Below are 19,224 nucleotides of genomic sequence, written 5' to 3'. Positions count from 1 at the left end.
CAGGTGTTGTGCTTTACATAACTGTGAGGTGAATATTATTCATCATTTTATAAATGATGAACTGGAGGCTTAGAGAGGTTAAAGCACTTGCTTAAAGGCATTAGAAAACTGAAAGCCTTGATATGGAGTTTAGTCTTTACTCTGAGTAATAGTTGGAAAACAGAGAATTAACATGATCAACTAAGACATTTTAAAAATATCTCTCTGATATCAAGGTCATGGGTTGACTTAGGTAGATCAGCATAGAAACATTAGTGGACTGTCTAGATTCCCACTAATCACATTTACTTATCCTGGGTGCTATGAAGGACTACATTTCCCAACTTTCCTTGCAGTTATGTTGGGTCCACATGACTGAGCTCCAGTAAAAATTATATACACTTATCCAAGGTCTGACTATAAATCACCCTGGACAAGCCTCCACATTCTTGTTACCTTTTTTTACATGACAATGTGGTCATTTACAGAAGTTGGATCCTTGATTTATCACTTAAGTGATGCCCAGCAGAACTACCAACCTTGCTCCACACAAATTAATTAAAAGAAGAAAAACTTTTATCATTAAGCCACTGAAATCTGGAGTTTTATTTGTTATGGTCAATCCTTTTCCTTTCTAGCCTACCTTTACTAATTAATATTCTCCTCATAGGAGGGCAAGTACTTCCTATGGAGTGCATGAGCAATAAAGATGGGAAATGGGAAAGGACTGTTTCCCTTAGAAACCTAAGTTTCACAAGGCAAACAATTTTCGTCACTCTATTTTAGCAGAGCAGACAATCATGTTGGCTCTAAGACTTAAGATGTTTCTTAAGAGCAAAGTGGCCTGATTCTATCAATGTGATAGCCAGCTTCCAAAATGGCCCCCAATAATATTTGCTTCCTCGTGTTCATGCATCTGTGAAGTCTTCTTTGAGTTGATTTAGGGCAATTTTTGTGACCAATGTAATATTGTGGAAATGATGGCATGTGGCTTCAGGAAATAAAATATATTTCAGCTTATATTCTGGTTTCTTTGATTACTCACTCTGGAAGAAGCCGATGTCATCCATGAAGATAGTAAGCAATCCAAGGAGAGGCCCATATGGAAAGGAACTGAGGTCTTCTGTCAATATCTAGCACCAACTTTCTAGCCATGTGAGTGAACCATGTTAGAAGATCCTGTAGCCCCAGTCAAGCCTTCAGATGACTGCAGCCCACAGTCTTTTGAATTGTCCAGCTGAGTTTCCAGATATTGTGGAACAGAAACAAGCCATGCCCTTTATAAATTAATGACCTACAGAAATAATGAGCAATACGGATTATTGTTTGAAATCACTGTTTTTGGACATTGTTATGCTGCAGTAGACTAAAGCAGCCACAAAAGCAGCTTACAGTAGAATCAAAGAAGACCCAAGTAGGATTCCTGTGCATAAAGTGCCTGTGGAGGCATGATTCTGGGACAATAAGCCTGTCTCCCTCTGCTGTGGACTTCTAGCTTCTGTGGTAGTTCTTCAGCAGAGCTGTGGCTGCTTTTCCCCTAGTGCCTGGTTCTAGGAGCCACCACAATAAATAATGCTTGTGCTCTGGAGAAAGAACCTGGGGTTTTACTCCCTTTGATGAGAATTCTAAGTAGAATGGCAACACATTTTGTTTAAGTTCTGATGTTGTCATTTTATTCCTAATTTGAATGATCTTCAATGTCAAATGGAATTTGAGTGTTAGATTGTCTTATAGACACATTCCTTGAAACATATTGTGCTAAAATCAGGGTTTTATCAGTCAATCCATTTTCTTTCTTTTAGAAACTGCAATTGGGTAGTCATATTATCATGCAGTGAAAAGGTCACTGGATTAAAAGTCAGATGAACTTGTCTCAAGCTTTCACCACACCTCTAAAGAGCCAGATCATCTTGAGGAAGTTATCAAATATTTCTCTACCTATAAAAGTCAAGAGATGCTTATGCCATTTCAATATAAGGAACAAAAGTGTTGTGAGTGTAGATAATATATAGGGACTGTTTTGGTAAAATAGAAAAGGATATTTTATTCAGAGGTTGTGTACTAAGTGTGTATTGTGGACCACACACTTCTGCATTATTCTAGGCGTTGGAAATGCTCAGCATACAGATCAAAGGTCACGCTCTCTTAGAGATTACATGATTTTTCAGGTAAAGTATACTAGTTGTCTTTTGCTGCCATAACATATTACCACAAACTTTGTTGCTTGAAACAATATAAATGCATCATCTTACAGTTCTTCATGTTAGAAAGCCTTCTGCATTCCTTGGCTCATGGCCTCCTTTATCTGTCTTCAAAAGTAGCATCTCTGTGACCATCTTCCACAGTCACATCTCTCCTTGATTCTTCTGCCTCCCTCTTCCACTTTTTGTAAGTACATTGAGAGCACATGGCCAACCCAGGAGACTTGCCATCTCAAGGACCTTAAGTTTATATCTGTTAATTCACAGGTCTGGGGCTTAGGAGGTGGAATTTTTTTTTTTTTGGGGGGGGGGGGCGTTGGGCATTTTATTGCTTACCACATAAAATATATAGAAATATTCTAAATTACCACTTGTTCTTCATTTTATATTAATATAACCCAAAACACGCAACACAATTTATGACATTGTTATTGTTTTGTTTTACACCTGTCTTAAATCTGACTTCCAGAATTTGATTTTGATTAAGAAACAATTCCATCCTAATTCTACTTAGAATTTTACTGTTGTTTTTTCCCTCAAACTATTGGGAGCTGGAAGTGAAAAAGAACCCGGTAGCCAGAGGAGAAAACCCTGATCGATGCATTTATTATTTCTATGGAAAGCCTGAATGCATGATATCTTATTCATTGACCTGGATCAAAACCAGTGTTGAAATCTCATTGCTGAGATGTGATGCTAAGACCCTGAGGAATGAATTTACTTTTGAACAGACAAGACCATCAGTGACAGTCACTGTCTATTTCTGGTATATTAAGTCAAGATTTTTAGAGTGTCAGAATCTGTTATAACTTGGATTGAAATATGACAACCTGTCAAAAAAATCCCACAATATAACATCCCCTTGAGGTTAATAGACAAAATTATATGATGGCATAATTTGTGTAATATAATTCATAAATTCCTCCTCATAAAGTCTCAGGGGTGGGATTTTATAAATATGTAGCCAGTTTTGCTGCACTACTATGTGATACCTGGTCCTTTATACTTGAAACATATTTACAAAACATAGTGAGATGCATTTCCAGTCAATTCAGTTTGATTAAGGGTTTGTAAGTAATTGACAATACATGGCACACTCCGCTTGATGCTGCAGTGGCTACGTTAGAGGAATGAAAGATGGCTCCCACTCTCAAAGACCTTTAAAAAGCTTGTTGCTGTGACGATGTAAACACAGAAAATAACTGAAGAACCTTACAAGTCAATATACTCAAGCCTGCTATAGACCAATGAACTATGAAAGCTCTGTGGGTTATGAGTGGTGAGGTGAGGGCTGAAGGGATGTTTAGGGATTCGAGCTAGGACTTGAAACATGGGGAGCAGGACATTCAAGGTGGAAGGAATGTTATGAGTAAAGTTCCTAAGATCAGGATAAAAATGTATTGTCAAAAATATATTAAGATTATCAAGCTTAAAAAAGGAAGAAGCAGCCATGAAATAGAAGACTGGACAGCATTTGGGCATATTTATTTGTGCCTCTGTTCATGTGTGTGTGTGTGTGTCTGTGTGACATATACACAGAGCTCTGTCTATGGCAGAGTCAAGGAAAGGGCACAATGCCACCAAAGAGCAATAATAGGTACATTTATTGAGTGTGGGATAGGCATTTGCATGCATAATTAATCCTCACAACGGCCATATGAAGTAAGCATTATTAATATCTTGGTTTTGCAGATTTAAAAGTTGAGGCTTGAAAAAATTCTGTTTTGAGTTCATGGCTGCACAACTAGCAAGTAACAAAGATGGCTTTCTAATTTACTTTATTGGCTTAGGGGAACCCATTTCCTCAAAATAGTGTAAATTATTAGCAATCAAGTCTGTTCTGCTGAACTGCAGGTTTTTCCTCTTTTGTTATATGATCTTGGTATAAGGGAACAATATCAATATACTGACTATATCATGTTGGTTCTTACATAATTTTCCCCAATATGTTCACTGTTTGTAGCAATTAGGGGCAAGCTTTCTCATAATTAAAGAGAAAACATTGCCCTGGATAATGTGGCTCAGTTGGTTGGAGCATCATCCTGTACACCTAAAGATCGCGGGTTCAATTCCCAGTCAGGGTACATACCCAATTGGGGCTCATGAGGGAGGCAACCTATCAATGTTTCCAATGTTTCACTCTCACATTGAAATCTCTCTCTCTCTCGCTCGCTCTCTCTCTCTCTCTTTCTCTCTCTCTCTCTCTCTCAATCCCTTCCTCTTTTTCTAAAAATCAATAAAATAATGTCCTTGGGTGAGGATTGAAAAATTAAAGCCCAGTTGGTGTTGCTTAGTGGTTAGGACAACCTGGAGGTCATGGTTCAATTCCTGGTCAGGGCATTGAACCCCATTTAAGGGCTCGATCCCCAGTGGGAGGTATGCAGGAGGCAGCTGATCAGTGATTCTCATCATTGATGTTTCTCTCTCTCTCTACCTCTCCCTTTTTTCTCTGAAATCAATAAAAAATATATTTAAACGTTTAAAGAGAAAGCATTAGCTATTTAAGACTTGAGAAAAAATGAAATAAAAATCCTGCAAATGTGCCTTCCTTGAGTGCAACAGGTGTCTGGCATAGTGGGTTCGAGAACAACTTCAGTTTTTACTAAGTTAAACCATCTGAAATAAAAGATAGCATACTGTAGATACGCTTTTGTACTTGATTTTTTCACTTTACCATATATTTTTGAAATAACATATCAGTTCATTTTTAAAATATCAGTTGTATAGTGCTCCATTGTATGAATGTATTATAGTTGCTTGTATTCCTATCATGTCATTTAAAATGATGACACGAATAACCATGACATATTATTTTATTTTTAAGAGTATCATTAGTGTAATATCCTAGTTTTGTTAGACCTACCAATTTCTTCTCCACAGTGCTGTACTAAGTTGCATTTTTACTTATCCCCATGTATAACTGTGCCTTATTCCCTAAACTGTCAATAGAATGTGCTGTCATGTTTTTAAAAATTTTGCTAGTCTAATGGTGATAAATAGTAACTCAAAGTAGCTTTATGTTGCATTTACCTTACCAAAAATGTAGTTGAACATATTTTTCATATGTTTAAGATATAATTTTTTGGTGAATTATTCATCAACTTGTGGCCCGGTCCCTCAGCCCGGCCTACACTATCTCCAATCTGGGACCCCTCGGGGGATGTCCGACTGCCAGTTTAGGCCCAATCCCTGCTTCCTCCATTGCCGGGGGCAACCCAAGCCTCCCGCCCGCTCCAGCTGGCTCCGTGGCTGCTGCCATCTTTGTCCTGTTAATTTACATATTCTCTCCTGATTGGCTGTGGGTGTCATGGAGTGATGGTCAGTTACCATATTTCTCTCTTATTAGTATAGATGTCTTTTGCCTATCATTTGTTCTCTCAGTTTTTAACATTACACAAATAGATATTGATATAGATAGAGATACACACACAAACATATGGGATATATATATATATATACATACATATGATATACACATCTATACTAATAAAAGTGTAATATGCTAATTAGACCAGGAGACCTTCTGGACAAAGCCATAGTGTCAGGGCCGAGGCAGAGGTTGTTAGGGGCAATTAGGCCAGGAGGGGAGGGCAGTTGGGGGTGGTCAGGATGGCAGGGGGCCATTGGGGGCTAGCAGGCTCACAAGAGGGGCAGTTGGGGGAAAGCAGGCTGGCAGGGGGGCAGTTGGGGCAAGCAGGCTGTCAGGGAGGCAGTTGGGGGCAAGCAGACCAGTGGGGGGGGGGGAAGTTGGGGGCGAGAAGGCCAGCAGGCAGAGTGGTTAGGGCAGATCAGGTAGGTAGGCAGGTGAGCGGTTAGGAGCCAACAGTCCTGAATTGCGAGAGGGATGTCCGACTGCCGGTTAGGACATCCGGCAGTCAGACATCCCCCAAGGGATCCCAGATTGGAGAGGGTGCAGGCTGGGCTGAGGGACACCGCCCCCCCCCCCCGCATGAATTTTGTGCACCAGGCCACTAGTATATGACATATATAATATATATATATATATATATATATATATATATATATATATATATATATACACACACATATATATATGTATATATATACATATATATGTATATATATATATATATATATAATATATATGTCATATACTATATATATATCTCAATATTTGGTGTATGGGAGGATGCTTCAACCAACTGAGCCACCTGATCAGAGTGCTACAAAGTAACTTTTTAAAGAATCAGTTGCCTATACTTTATAGAAAGATTTCTGGTACCAAGAATAAACCAATCAGATGCAATCTTATTATGCAACTTGACCAATAAGATGCAGCTCCCTATGTGACCTATATATTGTTTGTTTAGGTCAAGGCATTCACATCCAACGGCTATTGTGTTGGCTGTTGTCATTTTTTTATTTGACCATCTAAGGGAAAAGGGGTCAGTGCCCCTGACTAAATAGATATTGCATGTTTTAAAAATTCTTGCAGCACACCATTGTGTTGTAGCACAAGGGTTGAAAATTGCTGCTCTAGGTTTTTCCAGTTACTATAATATCATCCTCAAAAAAGCAACACTCTCCCCCCTCCCTTTGTATGTCTCTAGTTGAGTCTGTTGTCTAAATGCATTGAAAAATGCCTTCTGCACATTAAACAGTAGTAAAGATGGTGGGCATCCTTGCCTTGTTCATAATTTCAATGGAAATGACTATAATATTTCCCATTAATTAAGATACTAGCTGCTAGCTTTAGGAATGTGATCTCTGGATATATATATATATATATATATATATATATATATATATATATATATATATAAAATGAATCTTGTCAAAATCTTCAGGATCTATGGATTATTATTTTATGATTTTCTTGTGCTAGTATTTTTATTCAGATTGTTATTGTTGTTGTTTGGACTCTATTAAAAGAGTTCTATAGCTTTGAATAATCTACCCCAATCTCATTTTTTCCTATAGTCAGCTGTACTTTTCATGCATGCTTTTACAAAGTGCTGTATTTTTCTACAGGAGCCTGTAGTTGATCCAGGGAAATTTTATGGAGCAAAGAGGTATAGTCAATCTTAACTTTAAAATATTAAATAAATATGAGAACACTATTTTTGTTTTGCCTCTTGCCAAGGAATTTATTTTCTCAGATTGGAGCACTCAGAGAATTTTATTTTATAAATCTTCAAGGTTATTGTCATTAAATTAACCCAGGGCTCAATGTATTAACTCAAATGGTAATGCTTTGCCATATAACATTCTACACAATGAGACAGAAAGATACAGATAAGCAAAGGTGTTTAAAATCTTATCTAATAAAAGAGTAATATGCAAATTAACTATCACTCCGCTATACCCACCAGCCACACCCACTAGCCAATCAGAAGCGAGTATGCAAATTAACCCCAACCAAGATGGCTGCGGCCACTGAGAGCAGGAGGGAGGCTTGGGTTTCCCTGGCAATGGAGGAAGCCAAGCTTTCCGTACACCCTGGCCGGCCCAGGCCTCCACTTAAGGTTACAAAGTTTCAATTATAGAAGATACTTAAGTCCCAACAGAAATGGCTGCCTCCAGGGAGCAAGCAGAAGGCTTGGTTCCACTCCAGGCTACACAGTTTCAATTGTAGAAGATAAATAAACCCCAGATACCAGGGCCTCCACTTGGGTCGCCAGGGGGTGTGGCCGGCCTGCAAACCACCACAGGCCCCTCACCCAGGCCGCCCAAGGCCCCAAAGGAACCCCCACCCTGATCCGGGACACCCTTCAGGGCAAAGCAGCAAGCCCCCACCCATGCACCAGGCCTCTATCCTAGCTAATAAAAGAGCAATATGCAAATTGACCATCACTCCAACACACAAGATGGCTGCCCCCATGTGGTCAAAGATCCTGGCCCCATGTGGACACAAGATGGCCGCCACAAGATGGCCAGCAGGGGAGGGCAGTTGGGAGGGACCAGGCCTGCAAGGGAGGCAGTTGTGGGTGATTAGGCCAGCAGGGGAGGGCAGTTGGGAAGGACCAGGCCTTCAAGGGAGGGCAGTTGGGGGAGATCACGCCTGCAGGGGAGAGCAGTTAGGGGTGACCAGGCCGGCAGAGGAAGGAAGTTGGGGGCAAACAGGCTGGCAGGGGAGCAGTTAGACATCAATCAGGCTGGCAGGGGAGTGGTTAGGGGGTGATCAGGCTGGCAGGCAGAAGCAGTTAGGGGCAATCAGGAAGGCAGGCAGGTGAGCAGTTAGGAGCCAGCAGTCCTGGATTGTGAGAGGGATGTCCCAGATTGGAGAGGGTGCAGGCTGGGCTGAGGGACACCCCCTCCCTGTGCACAAATTTTGTGCACCAGGCCTCTAGTATAATATAACATAAAATTTTTTTGACTACTCATCTTTCTAGTAATCTGGGACCAATGTACCAGTTTTAATGTGAATTGCTTCTCTGTGTGATACATATAAATAGTTCTAGGTGTTTGTTAGCAAGCTTTGTTACATATACATGTACTGGGGGACACTCATTTTTATCACTCGTTTGCAGAGGTGGATGGGTGGGAAGAGATCAACCAAAGAACTTGTATGCATCTATGCATAACCCATGGACACAGACAATAGGGTGGTGGAGACCTGGTTGCAGGGTTGGGGGGCAGGGAATGGTGGGTTAAAACGGATCAATGGGAGAAAAAAGGGGACATATGTATAATACTTTCAATAATAAATATTTAAAAATAAAATAAATATTTCATGATAATAATTTGTTTAATCCTAACCTGAGGATATGTTTTTTATTGATTTTTAGAGAAAGATGAAGGGAGCGAGGGAGAGAGAGAGAGAGAGAGAGAGAGAGAGAGAGAGAGAGAGAGAGATTCCTTGATGTAAGAGAGAAACATCAATTGGTTGCCTCCCACACTCAAGTGAACCTGCAACTAGGTTTGTGACCTTTTTGGTGTATGGGGTGATGCTCCAACCAACTGAGCCACCCAGCCAGGACTGTCACTCATTTTTATCTACCTTTATCTATCTATGTCTCTTCACCCTTGGTCCATGAACAGACAAAGGGAGACATTGTCTCTCAATTTCCACGCAGTGGGAAGCTCATTTCCCAGGTTCTGGAGACTAGCCCTGCTCCATTTCTCTGGCAGGGTGAGAGATCTGGTCATCAGAGAATGGAATTCCCCTCTCTCCTGGCAGCACTAATGCTGTTTCCTCTTTTCACAATGCAAGGAATGGAAGATGCATCAGATGACCTAGAATTTATAATAATTTATAGGTATTGCATGTTTTACAGGTTACCAGTGCTTACAAACACACTTCTCAGTAGGTAGATTGCTTCAACAATTCTGGGAGGCAGGTAGGACAGGGTAGTTTCATTTACATTCAGAACATAAGTAGCTGAATCTTAAAGAGGTGAGGGAGAGAGGTTGAATTAGAAACCAGGTCAAGTGATTAAACTTTCTTTTTCAGCATCTATTAAACCCTTTCTGTACCTTTGAGGCTTTTTAAGACATTTCTTAAAAGTTTTTCAATGTATAAAGTTGACGATGGGATTAGATGATTTATAATGTAGTTTATAATTCAACAACTCAGTGTTTCCCACTGCAACATAAACATGCAACACACACACATACGTTGCACACACATTTCTCATAAATACACTATCTTCTTTATTTGCATTGTTACTTCTAAGTTCAAGCCCTCATAACCTCTCACTTTAAATATGTTAATAATCTCCTTATTAACATCCCCTCCCCCCCACCCCCGCCTCCACTTTGGTCCCCTACAATCCATCTTGCATGCTTACAGCCAAAATAAGTTTAAAGTCTAGGCCTGACCATGTAATTCTGCAGCCCCAAACACAAGTGATTCTTGTTTGTCTTCAAAACGAATTCAAGCCCTTTAGCTTGGTGAATGAGACTGTCTTCTTACTTCTCCTCACACTCTAAGCTCTAACTCTGGATATCCTTGAGAGTTTCCTTACAGGACCACCCATGCCCAAAATATTATTGGAATAAATTCAGCTCTGTTACTTGGTCTTCTTCTATATCAAAGGTAGGCATTTCTGAATGGATTTGCCAGAACAAGGAATGAATGAGAAAGATGGTTGGGCTACACAGGGTTTGAGTCCATGATGACTCTGGCCTCATTATATACTTAATAACATCTTCCAATTGGCTCATGGGTATGATGATAACCATGAGTGTGTTAAATGTAGATTTAACTCTATAATCAAGAATATTATTTGGGTTGATAATATATATAATAATGGCAGTTATATGGTGATTACTAACTTTGGGCATTTTTCTTAGCACTGCATATTTTGACTTGTTTAACACTTTTAACAACCTCATGATGTAGGGGCTATTATTATACCAATTTTATAGATGAGGAAAATGAAGCACAGAGAAGTTAAGTTCCCTGCTTATTGTCACACAGATAGTGAATGACAGAGCTGGGATTTGTATGCAGGTGGTGGAGCTCCGTAATTCATACCTTCCCTACTACATTCTGCTGCTTTTCCAGTAGGTCATATACACCAAAAGCAGAGTGATCATCACAGTAACCTCACAGGGTTTTGAGGATTAAATAAGGGACCGTTGTGCTGATTCCATCGCAGTACTTGGTACAGTATAGATGCTAAGCAATTGCTGAAAATAAAGATGCTAAACTCACAGTTTTGTAGATTAGTCATCGATATAACCATGATACAGATCCTTCCCCAGGTTACACTTTTTAGACTAATAACAGCATCCAGTATAATGAAATCTTCAATTCCCTGACTCTAGCTCAAAGTCACTGAAGAGCATGAACTAAAGGCTGTGGCTTCACCTCTGTGAAGTACACAGCTGAGGTATGCAGCTGAGTAGCTCTAACCACCATGCCCAGGTTCATCTGAGGACACACCTACCTAAAGTCAACTAACATAGTTCAGCACAGACGTTCTCAAAGTTGTGTTCTCTCAGGGCCCCTTTGCAATCTTGCACATCGCTTCTCATGCCTGCTTTTGCATTTAATTGCTGTGTGAAATCTGGAAAACGCCACTATATGGGTGTGAGAGAATAAGAGGAAATAAACAACTAACATTATTAAGAAAATAAGTTTGGCACTGCCAATACTCTAAAATGGTCTTTGGGACACCTAAGGGTCCCTGGATAGCACTTGGAGAATCACGGTTCAGCAGATAGTAAATGTTTCATTAAAAAGTTTTTAATATAGTAAATTGACAAATTCCACTGAATATACAGTATATAAAGCATAATGTCATTCCTTAAGCAAATCCTATATAATAAAGAGCTAATATGCTAATTAGACTGAACAGCAGAACGACCATCTGGACGACCTTCTGGACAACCATCTGGATGACCTTCCAGATGAAGCCGGGGCTGCAAGGGCCGGCTGAGGCAGCCAGGGTTGGGAGGGTTGAGTCCCTTGCACGAATTTTGTGCATCGGGCCTCTAGTATAATATAAGCAAATACTTATTCTTAGGCTTCCTTACTCATTTGAATGCATACTCTCGCCACACACAGGTACCCTATGGATGAAGAAATTGAGGATTGATTAGTAAGGCTAAATAATTGGCCCAAGGTCACATAGATAATAATTGTGTAGGCAACATTAATTTTGAAAATTCCCAATTTAGACTTAATTTTAAGCCTAGAATTTTTTGAGGAGTTTACATGCCACCCAACACTCTTGAGCTTCAGATCTTCATACCCCATTCATATCATAGCTTTGACTGAATACTAATTGATTTAGTCAACTACTCTATCGAATTCGTAAATTAATCAGATCAGTCAAAACAAATAAGCCAATTTTGGCCCAAGACACACCCCAACCTTTATTTTGAATTATTTACTGCAGTTGAAATCCATTGTTGTTCATTAAGGAACGGAGCAGGGGTAAAAATGTAATGAAACTAGGAAGTACTGGCAGGGCAGTAAAAACCCAAATAGCAGAGGGTCAAAGAGTGGCAAAATAGCCCGCACCCACCATCATCCAAGTAAAGAGGACTGAACTCTGGGAAGAACGAGGCCCAGCATTAATCTAACTATTTCATGGAGCACACTCCCTAGGCCTTCTGATCGTAATTGGTCCTGATTACAATCAGGGAGCAACCTGGTTGGCATATTGAAGAATAACAATTCTTTGCTTATATTCAGAAATTTCTGGACCATATCAAATCGCCTTGGTTTTGACTGACATCACTGTCTCTTGAAAATGGAGAGGAAAAAGAGAGAAAGGAATATTCTTGCTTATTCATTCTGCAATTGAAAGAAAAGATAAAGAAAAAGGGAAAGTCAGGGAGATTTCGATTTCTCACCCTAGGTGCAGGTTTACTGAAAAACGTGTCTCTGACCAGGATCCAGCACTACAGATTCCCCCATGGGAGATGTCTTCAACTCATTTAAACTCATTTCAGGCTGAAAAATCAGAGTGCTTTTGTAGCTGGGGAGGAAAAACAATGGGTCTTTATTTTTCTGCTACTCTAAGTAGGGTTCTATAAATTTGGGGGACAGAATATCCAAAGACCATCACTTTTACTTATTTAGTTATTTTCAAGATAAAATAGATATCAATTTTAGAAGGGTGTGTGTGTGTGTGTACAATCACTAACTTTGGGGAATGAAAAGAAGAATTTTACTTGAAGGGCTGTTAGAAATTATTCAGAGGTACTCTGCTTAGCATATTTTCTTGGAAAATCAAATTAGGAAAACATCAGGATTTCATTTGTTGAAATCAAGATGCTCAAAAATAGGACTGTATTTCATCGCTTATACACACCTCTTACCTGTGTGAGGCCGTCCTCATCTTTCTTTCGTCCTTGGTTAGTTTTTGGTCTAGTTTTAAGCACGGGTGGCTTTTTCCTCCTACTTTCTATTAGAACCAATTCCACAGCCCAATAGACTATGAAGAAAGTTCAAGGGATTTTTTTTATATATATATACTGACTCTCCCTGAAATTATTCTTTAAAAAAAAAAATCTTAACAGTATTTCTCCATCCAGTTGTATCTCCCTTTAGTTATGCTTTAGTTATGCTTAAATAATTCTTTCTCCACTTTAGTTTTCATACCCTTAGGATATTTTAGGCAATCATCGTGTCTCTCATCAGCTACGCTTTTAAGCTGGAAATGGCAGCCTTATTTACCGATGACGCTATTTGAAATCCAGTGTTTGTAAATAGAAGTTTCAGATTGTAGGACTTGAAGCATTGGGGGTGAAACAGTTTATTTACTTATTTATTTTCATTTACTTCTTTGTGCTACCAAAGGAAAAAGGGCAGAAAAAAAGTATTTTCTCTGAAAACTGCAGAAGAAAGTGTTTGGCTCAGTTCATTCTTTCTGAAAATCTGTGGGAATTTTCTCAGAGGGGAAGAATCTAACTCCATAGTATTTCTTTGTAAAAAAAAAAAAAGAGTCTATATGTTTCCTATAAGAACTGAAAAAACCCTTTAGAAAAGGTTAGAACTAATTTATAAACAGAGCTTGGTGCATCTGAGAGGTGTAGGGATTAAGAAAAAAGAAAAAAAATACACATATTTCTTTAAAGTTAGGTTTCAAATCATATTGATTTTATTCATTGCTTCATTAATACAATAATATTTGAGTTTCTTATAAGTTTTAAGTATTGGAGTAAGAAACAATGAAAAAGTCAGGGATCCTGCCCTTCAGAAGGGCATTGCATAGTAAGGAATGAAAACAGGTAAACAGATAATAAAAATGCAAATGTAATAAGTACTAAAACAAATGAGCAAGGACAACTTGGAATTTAAAAAAATCCATTATCCAGTAGGTAAAGGAAAAAAATTCCAAAGAAATAGTCCCCTGTCTACTTTCTAAATTTGGATATTTACATATTAGATCTTCTTAAAGGGGAAGGGTAATTACATGATTTACAAGGTATTTAGTTTTGTATTCTTATTAGAACTGGAGCTTTTATACATCAAAGTTAATGTAAACTTACGTGAAATGGGAGGAACATCTGAAATAGACCACATAAATTTTGTTTCCAATTCAGAGAAAGTTTTAAAATGTTACCTAAAATGCAGCATAGAACCGTAGTACAGAGCATTAGTCTCATTTGTAGTTTCATATTGCATCAAATGAAGAATGTGGTGTCATGACAACCAACTGATCTATATGTAGAGACAACCCATTGGGAGCATGGGGGAAAGTTCAGGATTATTTTCACTATATTCCATTTAGATAATCCTGTTTTTAAAGGCTAGATGGTTAAGACACCTAATCCCACTCCAATTACTTTTTTGCAATGTCCCAAGCAAAATCAGGTTGTTTTGCCTCTGGCTGGAGCTGACCATTTGTAGGTAAATTATTAATTGATTGACTTGATTATCACAAGATGAATAGGACTCAGCATTAAGTTCATTAAAAAGAATGGAAAGGAAAAAACAGTTGGTCTAGTTATTGACATCTCAGCATCTAAATTAAAATGGTATTTTAATGAATAGTATTTAGTCATTACACCAGTCACTAAACTGAAAAACTTGTATTATGTTTGCTAGAATAAAACTATATCTACATATAGCTTTAGATATGTAGATAGCAAAGGCGATACTTTCACATTTTCAGAACACTAAGCAGCAGACTTTTTTAGAAAAGTGAAACTTGCATTAGTCTGCTTTGCCAAAGTAAGTTAAATTTTTAGTTAAATTATTTAATCAGAGGTCTTTGTAATTAAGAGCATTTGGAGTATGTAAAGATAAAAAATAATCTTAAAGCTTTGGAATATGCTGTTAAAGATTAGAAGAGGTATATTATTATATTTGGGCTGATTAATATTATCTATATGTCCTTTACCATATAGTAAGTAACTGTTCTAAAGGTAGTTTGGGAGACGCCTTAAAGAGTAGTTTAAATAGGTTTCAGGGTCTAAGCTTTCTCATCTTAAAAAATTAGGATTGCTCCAAGGATATAATGTATAAAGTATAAACAGAATCTAGCACATAATAAACTCTCAATAAAAAGTAGCTGGAATTATCAGAAATATGTTTCTTAGTGCACATATGTGCTTTTTTTCAGAGGACTCATGTCTTGTCCCAAATCATAAAACTCAATGTTATATAAAAACCACTTTATACTCATATGAGAGGGCAAAGCCTATATGGGAACCGCTTAGAGGGAGACTCTCCTACTCTCAAAGCTAGCAGTTGCCTTACCTAATCCTCATAAAAATCCAGACACAAGCACTGAGGATGGACAGAGATGGAGAGAGGGAGGCAGACACCAGCCAGCCTGGGGAGCTGCTCCCCTCAGGGCACACTTGCCCGCCTCCCCGTGCAAACCTTTATGGGGCCTCACACTCATCTCTCCTGCCATCGCCTGAAGCTTCTCGGTGAGGACAAAAGTGTCCCGTGGTAGCTAGACCATCACTCAGCTACTGCCGTAATTATTCACCTCCAGCAGATTCCAGAATTCTCGCTCCTGGACTCAGGGGCTATGTTGCAAGACTCTGAGCCTGGAGGCAATTAGCAGGAGACCAGAAAAAATGAGGATGATCGCAATCAAATTGTAAAAGCTGAAACTAACCAGAAATGTAAAGGTACACTTGATATAGTTTGAAAGAGAAAAATCACTCTCACTTATCTCTGTTTTCTTAGCAAATATGAAAAAGTGTGCAATAAAAAGTATTACTTTTCACTCAGCTATTCAGTCCTCTTACAAACTGTGTAGCCCCATAGCACAATTGTTTGAGGCTCCCATCACTGGATTTCTGGGTTTAAAATTGGAACTTTTTAAACAAAAAGTGTAAGTCATCAGCTAGTCCTGAATGTGGATCTTTAGGATAATAATAATAAGTTTTAAAATTGTTGTTAGTTTTACTCTTTTACTTATTTTAATTCTCTCCATGAAAAGCAGATAGGCAATAAGAGAAAAGGATTATAATCTTATTTTGAATTCAAACATATGACTTCTATTTAAAATTCTGTATGAATCTTTCTCTACACCTAATGTCACTTAACTATTTCTTTTCTATAGCAAAAAAGGACTTATCAATGCAGGTGAAACGTGTTAATTATTTCACCTGGAAGATGGGTGAGAGTAAGCATGGATCACAACAACACATAATAATACAGACATGCTCACAGAAGCCATTACAAGGCTTGCTTGCTTCTTTTGAAAAAGTACCAGTCTAGAAAAGAATAAATAGTGAAGGGCAGGTTTTGCCCTTCGTGGCGATGATTAGAGTCCTAATGCTGTGTTGCCTTAAACCATGCCAATTTCATTTCTACAGTAAAATACGCTTTAGAGGATGGGAAGAAAAGTGATTATTTAATCAAAGGGACGAAGAAGGCCAACATAATTCACTGTATCTGGTGAAGGAGTAGGGGTTGGGGGTAGCAAAACCTCAAAAAGCATTATAATAACGGTACTTCTTTATTTTAAGTAACAAATAAAATAGCAAAGCATTTTTTCCATCATAAAAACAGACTTTGATCCCCAGTACAGCCATTGAGTGGAAAATTGAACCACAATATAATTGCTTTCCCTGTGACCGATAAAGTGGTGTAACAAATTTTGTGTTTGAATGATAAAATCAGCAATTGGCCCCTAGCATTTCCCTCTGCCATTCCTCCAAGGACACTGAAGTCCCATCAGGCTCCAGGGCAAGAGAAAGGATGGAAAAAAACAACTGTAAATCTACTCCAAGTTGTTGAATTTCTCTTGCTTGCTCACATAAATAAATAAATAAATAAATAAATAAATAAATAAATAAATATAAAATGTCCATGTTTGTCTTTAATGCCTAATATAAATCACTTCCGAATGTGCAAAAAATAAAAATAAAATAAAGGGAAATTCCCCCTTCATTGAAAACTGATTGAGGGTGTAAAAAAGAAAAATCTAAAGCTATACTGAGAAAAATTATTTTACTCAAGAGTAAAATCTTGTTAGAATGGGGAAATCGTCTCAACAATCCAAGTGACAAGTGCCACAGCTGTTTGATGCAGAAGCAGCGGCCAGAAAGACAAGGGCCACAGGAAGGAACCCAGCATGCACTGTGAGCTCATTATGACAGGATTTAACTGGGGAGGGAGAGGGCACTCAGGGTGGAAACTGGGCAGAGCTCCCAATCGCTGTAGCTGAGTCCCCAGCCCATTTGGGATCACAATCCTAAGTGGCAGTGACTATGGTAAAGCCCTCTGAACCTGTCTCAATGTGTTGTTTGCTTGGTATCTTCTCCAGAAGGGAGTAAACTCTAAGTCACTAAAAGAGACTCTTCATTATGGCATTAGTGTATCTGGTAGGAGGGAACAGAGATGGAGGGGACAAAATCCAAGTGAAGCAGGGACCCTGCAGTGAAAGCATTAGAGCTTCAATCTGGGTGTTTATTTGGAAGCTCACCTTGCACTGAAACATTTGCTTTGCAAACCTCGTCCCAGATTTCCTCCTCTGCAGCTCCCTACTGAAGTTCACTAATACACAAGGAGAATGTATTTCTTGCGTAGCGCTTCTGTTTTGACCTGGAGATGTGGACACATGCAGGGACCTAAGGAAAAAAGGTTTTCAAAGATTAACTTCTTCAAACTTCACAGAAACTCTCCTGTCTATTTGGGGCACTGAGATTAGAACACAGCCCTGAAGAGCATGCAGCTGGCCTCCAGAGAACTTTGCAGTTAATCTAACGGGGCAGCATTAGGAGTAATTATGTAAAGTTATTTTAATATTTGTCTGTGCTTTCCAGAATTTCTACAATGAGTATGTATAGCATTTATTTTATATTTTATGTTAGCTTTGGACTTCTTCAGCTTTTTTAACTTTAATGTTGGAAATATTCAACATGCATAAAAATAGAACAGTATTATGATACTGATGTACCCATTATTTACCTCCATAAGTTTATAGCTCACCTTATTTCAGGAATACCTCTGCCTTTAGATTATTTTGAAACAATAGTGTCTTATTGTTTTATCTATATTTCTATATATGCATATTTCTAAAAGATAAGCACTAAAAATGACTGATCCCGATGCTATTGTCACACCTGAAATGATTAACAATACATTTTTTATTTTCATTTATATCCAGTTATGCTGCTGTTGGCCATGTCTTCTATCTCTTGTATTTTCTGTAAATTTAGTATTATGTAATACATTTCATTAGAGGTTTGTTTGCTTGCCATACATTGGGGTTAGTTGATATTTTTCTTCAATCTCTTTTTATCTATAAATTCCTTCTTTATTTTTTATATTTTAAATAAAATCCAATCAATTGTCCTTGTAGTTTCCCACCTTTTGGAACTTGCTGATTGTACCCCCTTGATGTTGTTGACCATGTCTTGTATTTCCTGTGCATTGATAGTTAGATCTAAAATCTTGATCATTTTAGACGTGATTTTTGGGGAAGTGGGAGAACAACACTACTTCATGTGTGATGTGGTGTATTTCCATGAGGAGATACATAGCCTGGTTGCATCATTTTGGGGATATTATCAGCTATTAATGATTATCAATTCACTTGGTGTTGCTAAGTATGATATTATAGATATTTTTAAATAAAAAAAATATAGCAGAGAATTCTCATTAACCCATATTCACCAAAGGAGAAGCAATGTTAAAAGAAGGCAGAACTTGGTACGATTTAGGAAGAATGGATTCTCAGGTTAGTTCTGGGCTTTAAGCCAAATGTATACATGGCACACCAAGCACCCTCCCATGTTGGAGAGCATCACTCACATCTTAAATAAGGCGGACCATTGGGAAGCAGAGTGGGCAATACTTTCCCCTCAGGTCCCGTACTGTAGCGGTAGTAAACAGTGGCATCTACATTACACTGTTTAGATAAGCGAGTTGGATTTTGAGCTGAACAGAGTCAGGTGAAATCCAATATTTGAAACATTTCATTCAATGAGACTAAATTCAAAATTTTTAAAGGAATCATTAATAATCATGATAAAAATTAGTGTGTTAGAACCCAGGCTATAGCTTATGATGACTCTATATTTGAATACTTTAAATTATATAACCTTAGTAACAAAAGAGAACTAATGAAATCTAATATTGCAAAAATTCAGTGAGATATTATATATGTATGGTTAATTACATCAGTCTGTGGCACTTAGTAAGCACTTCATAAAT

At 38.2% G+C, this 19,224-nt stretch overlaps 1 pseudogene across 1 annotated transcript in view; it reads right to left on the bottom strand.

The window, feature by feature from the left end:
- The window catches only part of LOC307105726 (proliferating cell nuclear antigen-like), a 39,881-nt pseudogene extending 21,411 nt beyond the window's left edge, over nt 1-18,470 (bottom strand). The window contains exons 1-3 of the transcript in view: nt 18,379-18,470; nt 17,492-17,636; nt 11,051-11,168 (exon numbers count right to left, since the gene is read on the bottom strand). The product of the transcript in view is annotated as a proliferating cell nuclear antigen-like (transcript). The remainder of the gene's footprint in view (nt 1-11,050; nt 11,169-17,491; nt 17,637-18,378) is intronic.
- Between the last annotated feature and the right edge of the window lie 754 nt (nt 18,471-19,224).

This window comes from Cnephaeus nilssonii (assembly GCF_951640355.1).
Source record: "Cnephaeus nilssonii genome assembly, chromosome: 9".
NCBI lineage: Eukaryota > Metazoa > Chordata > Mammalia > Chiroptera > Vespertilionidae > Cnephaeus > Cnephaeus nilssonii.
This window is presented reverse-complemented; position numbering and strand designations above follow the sequence as displayed.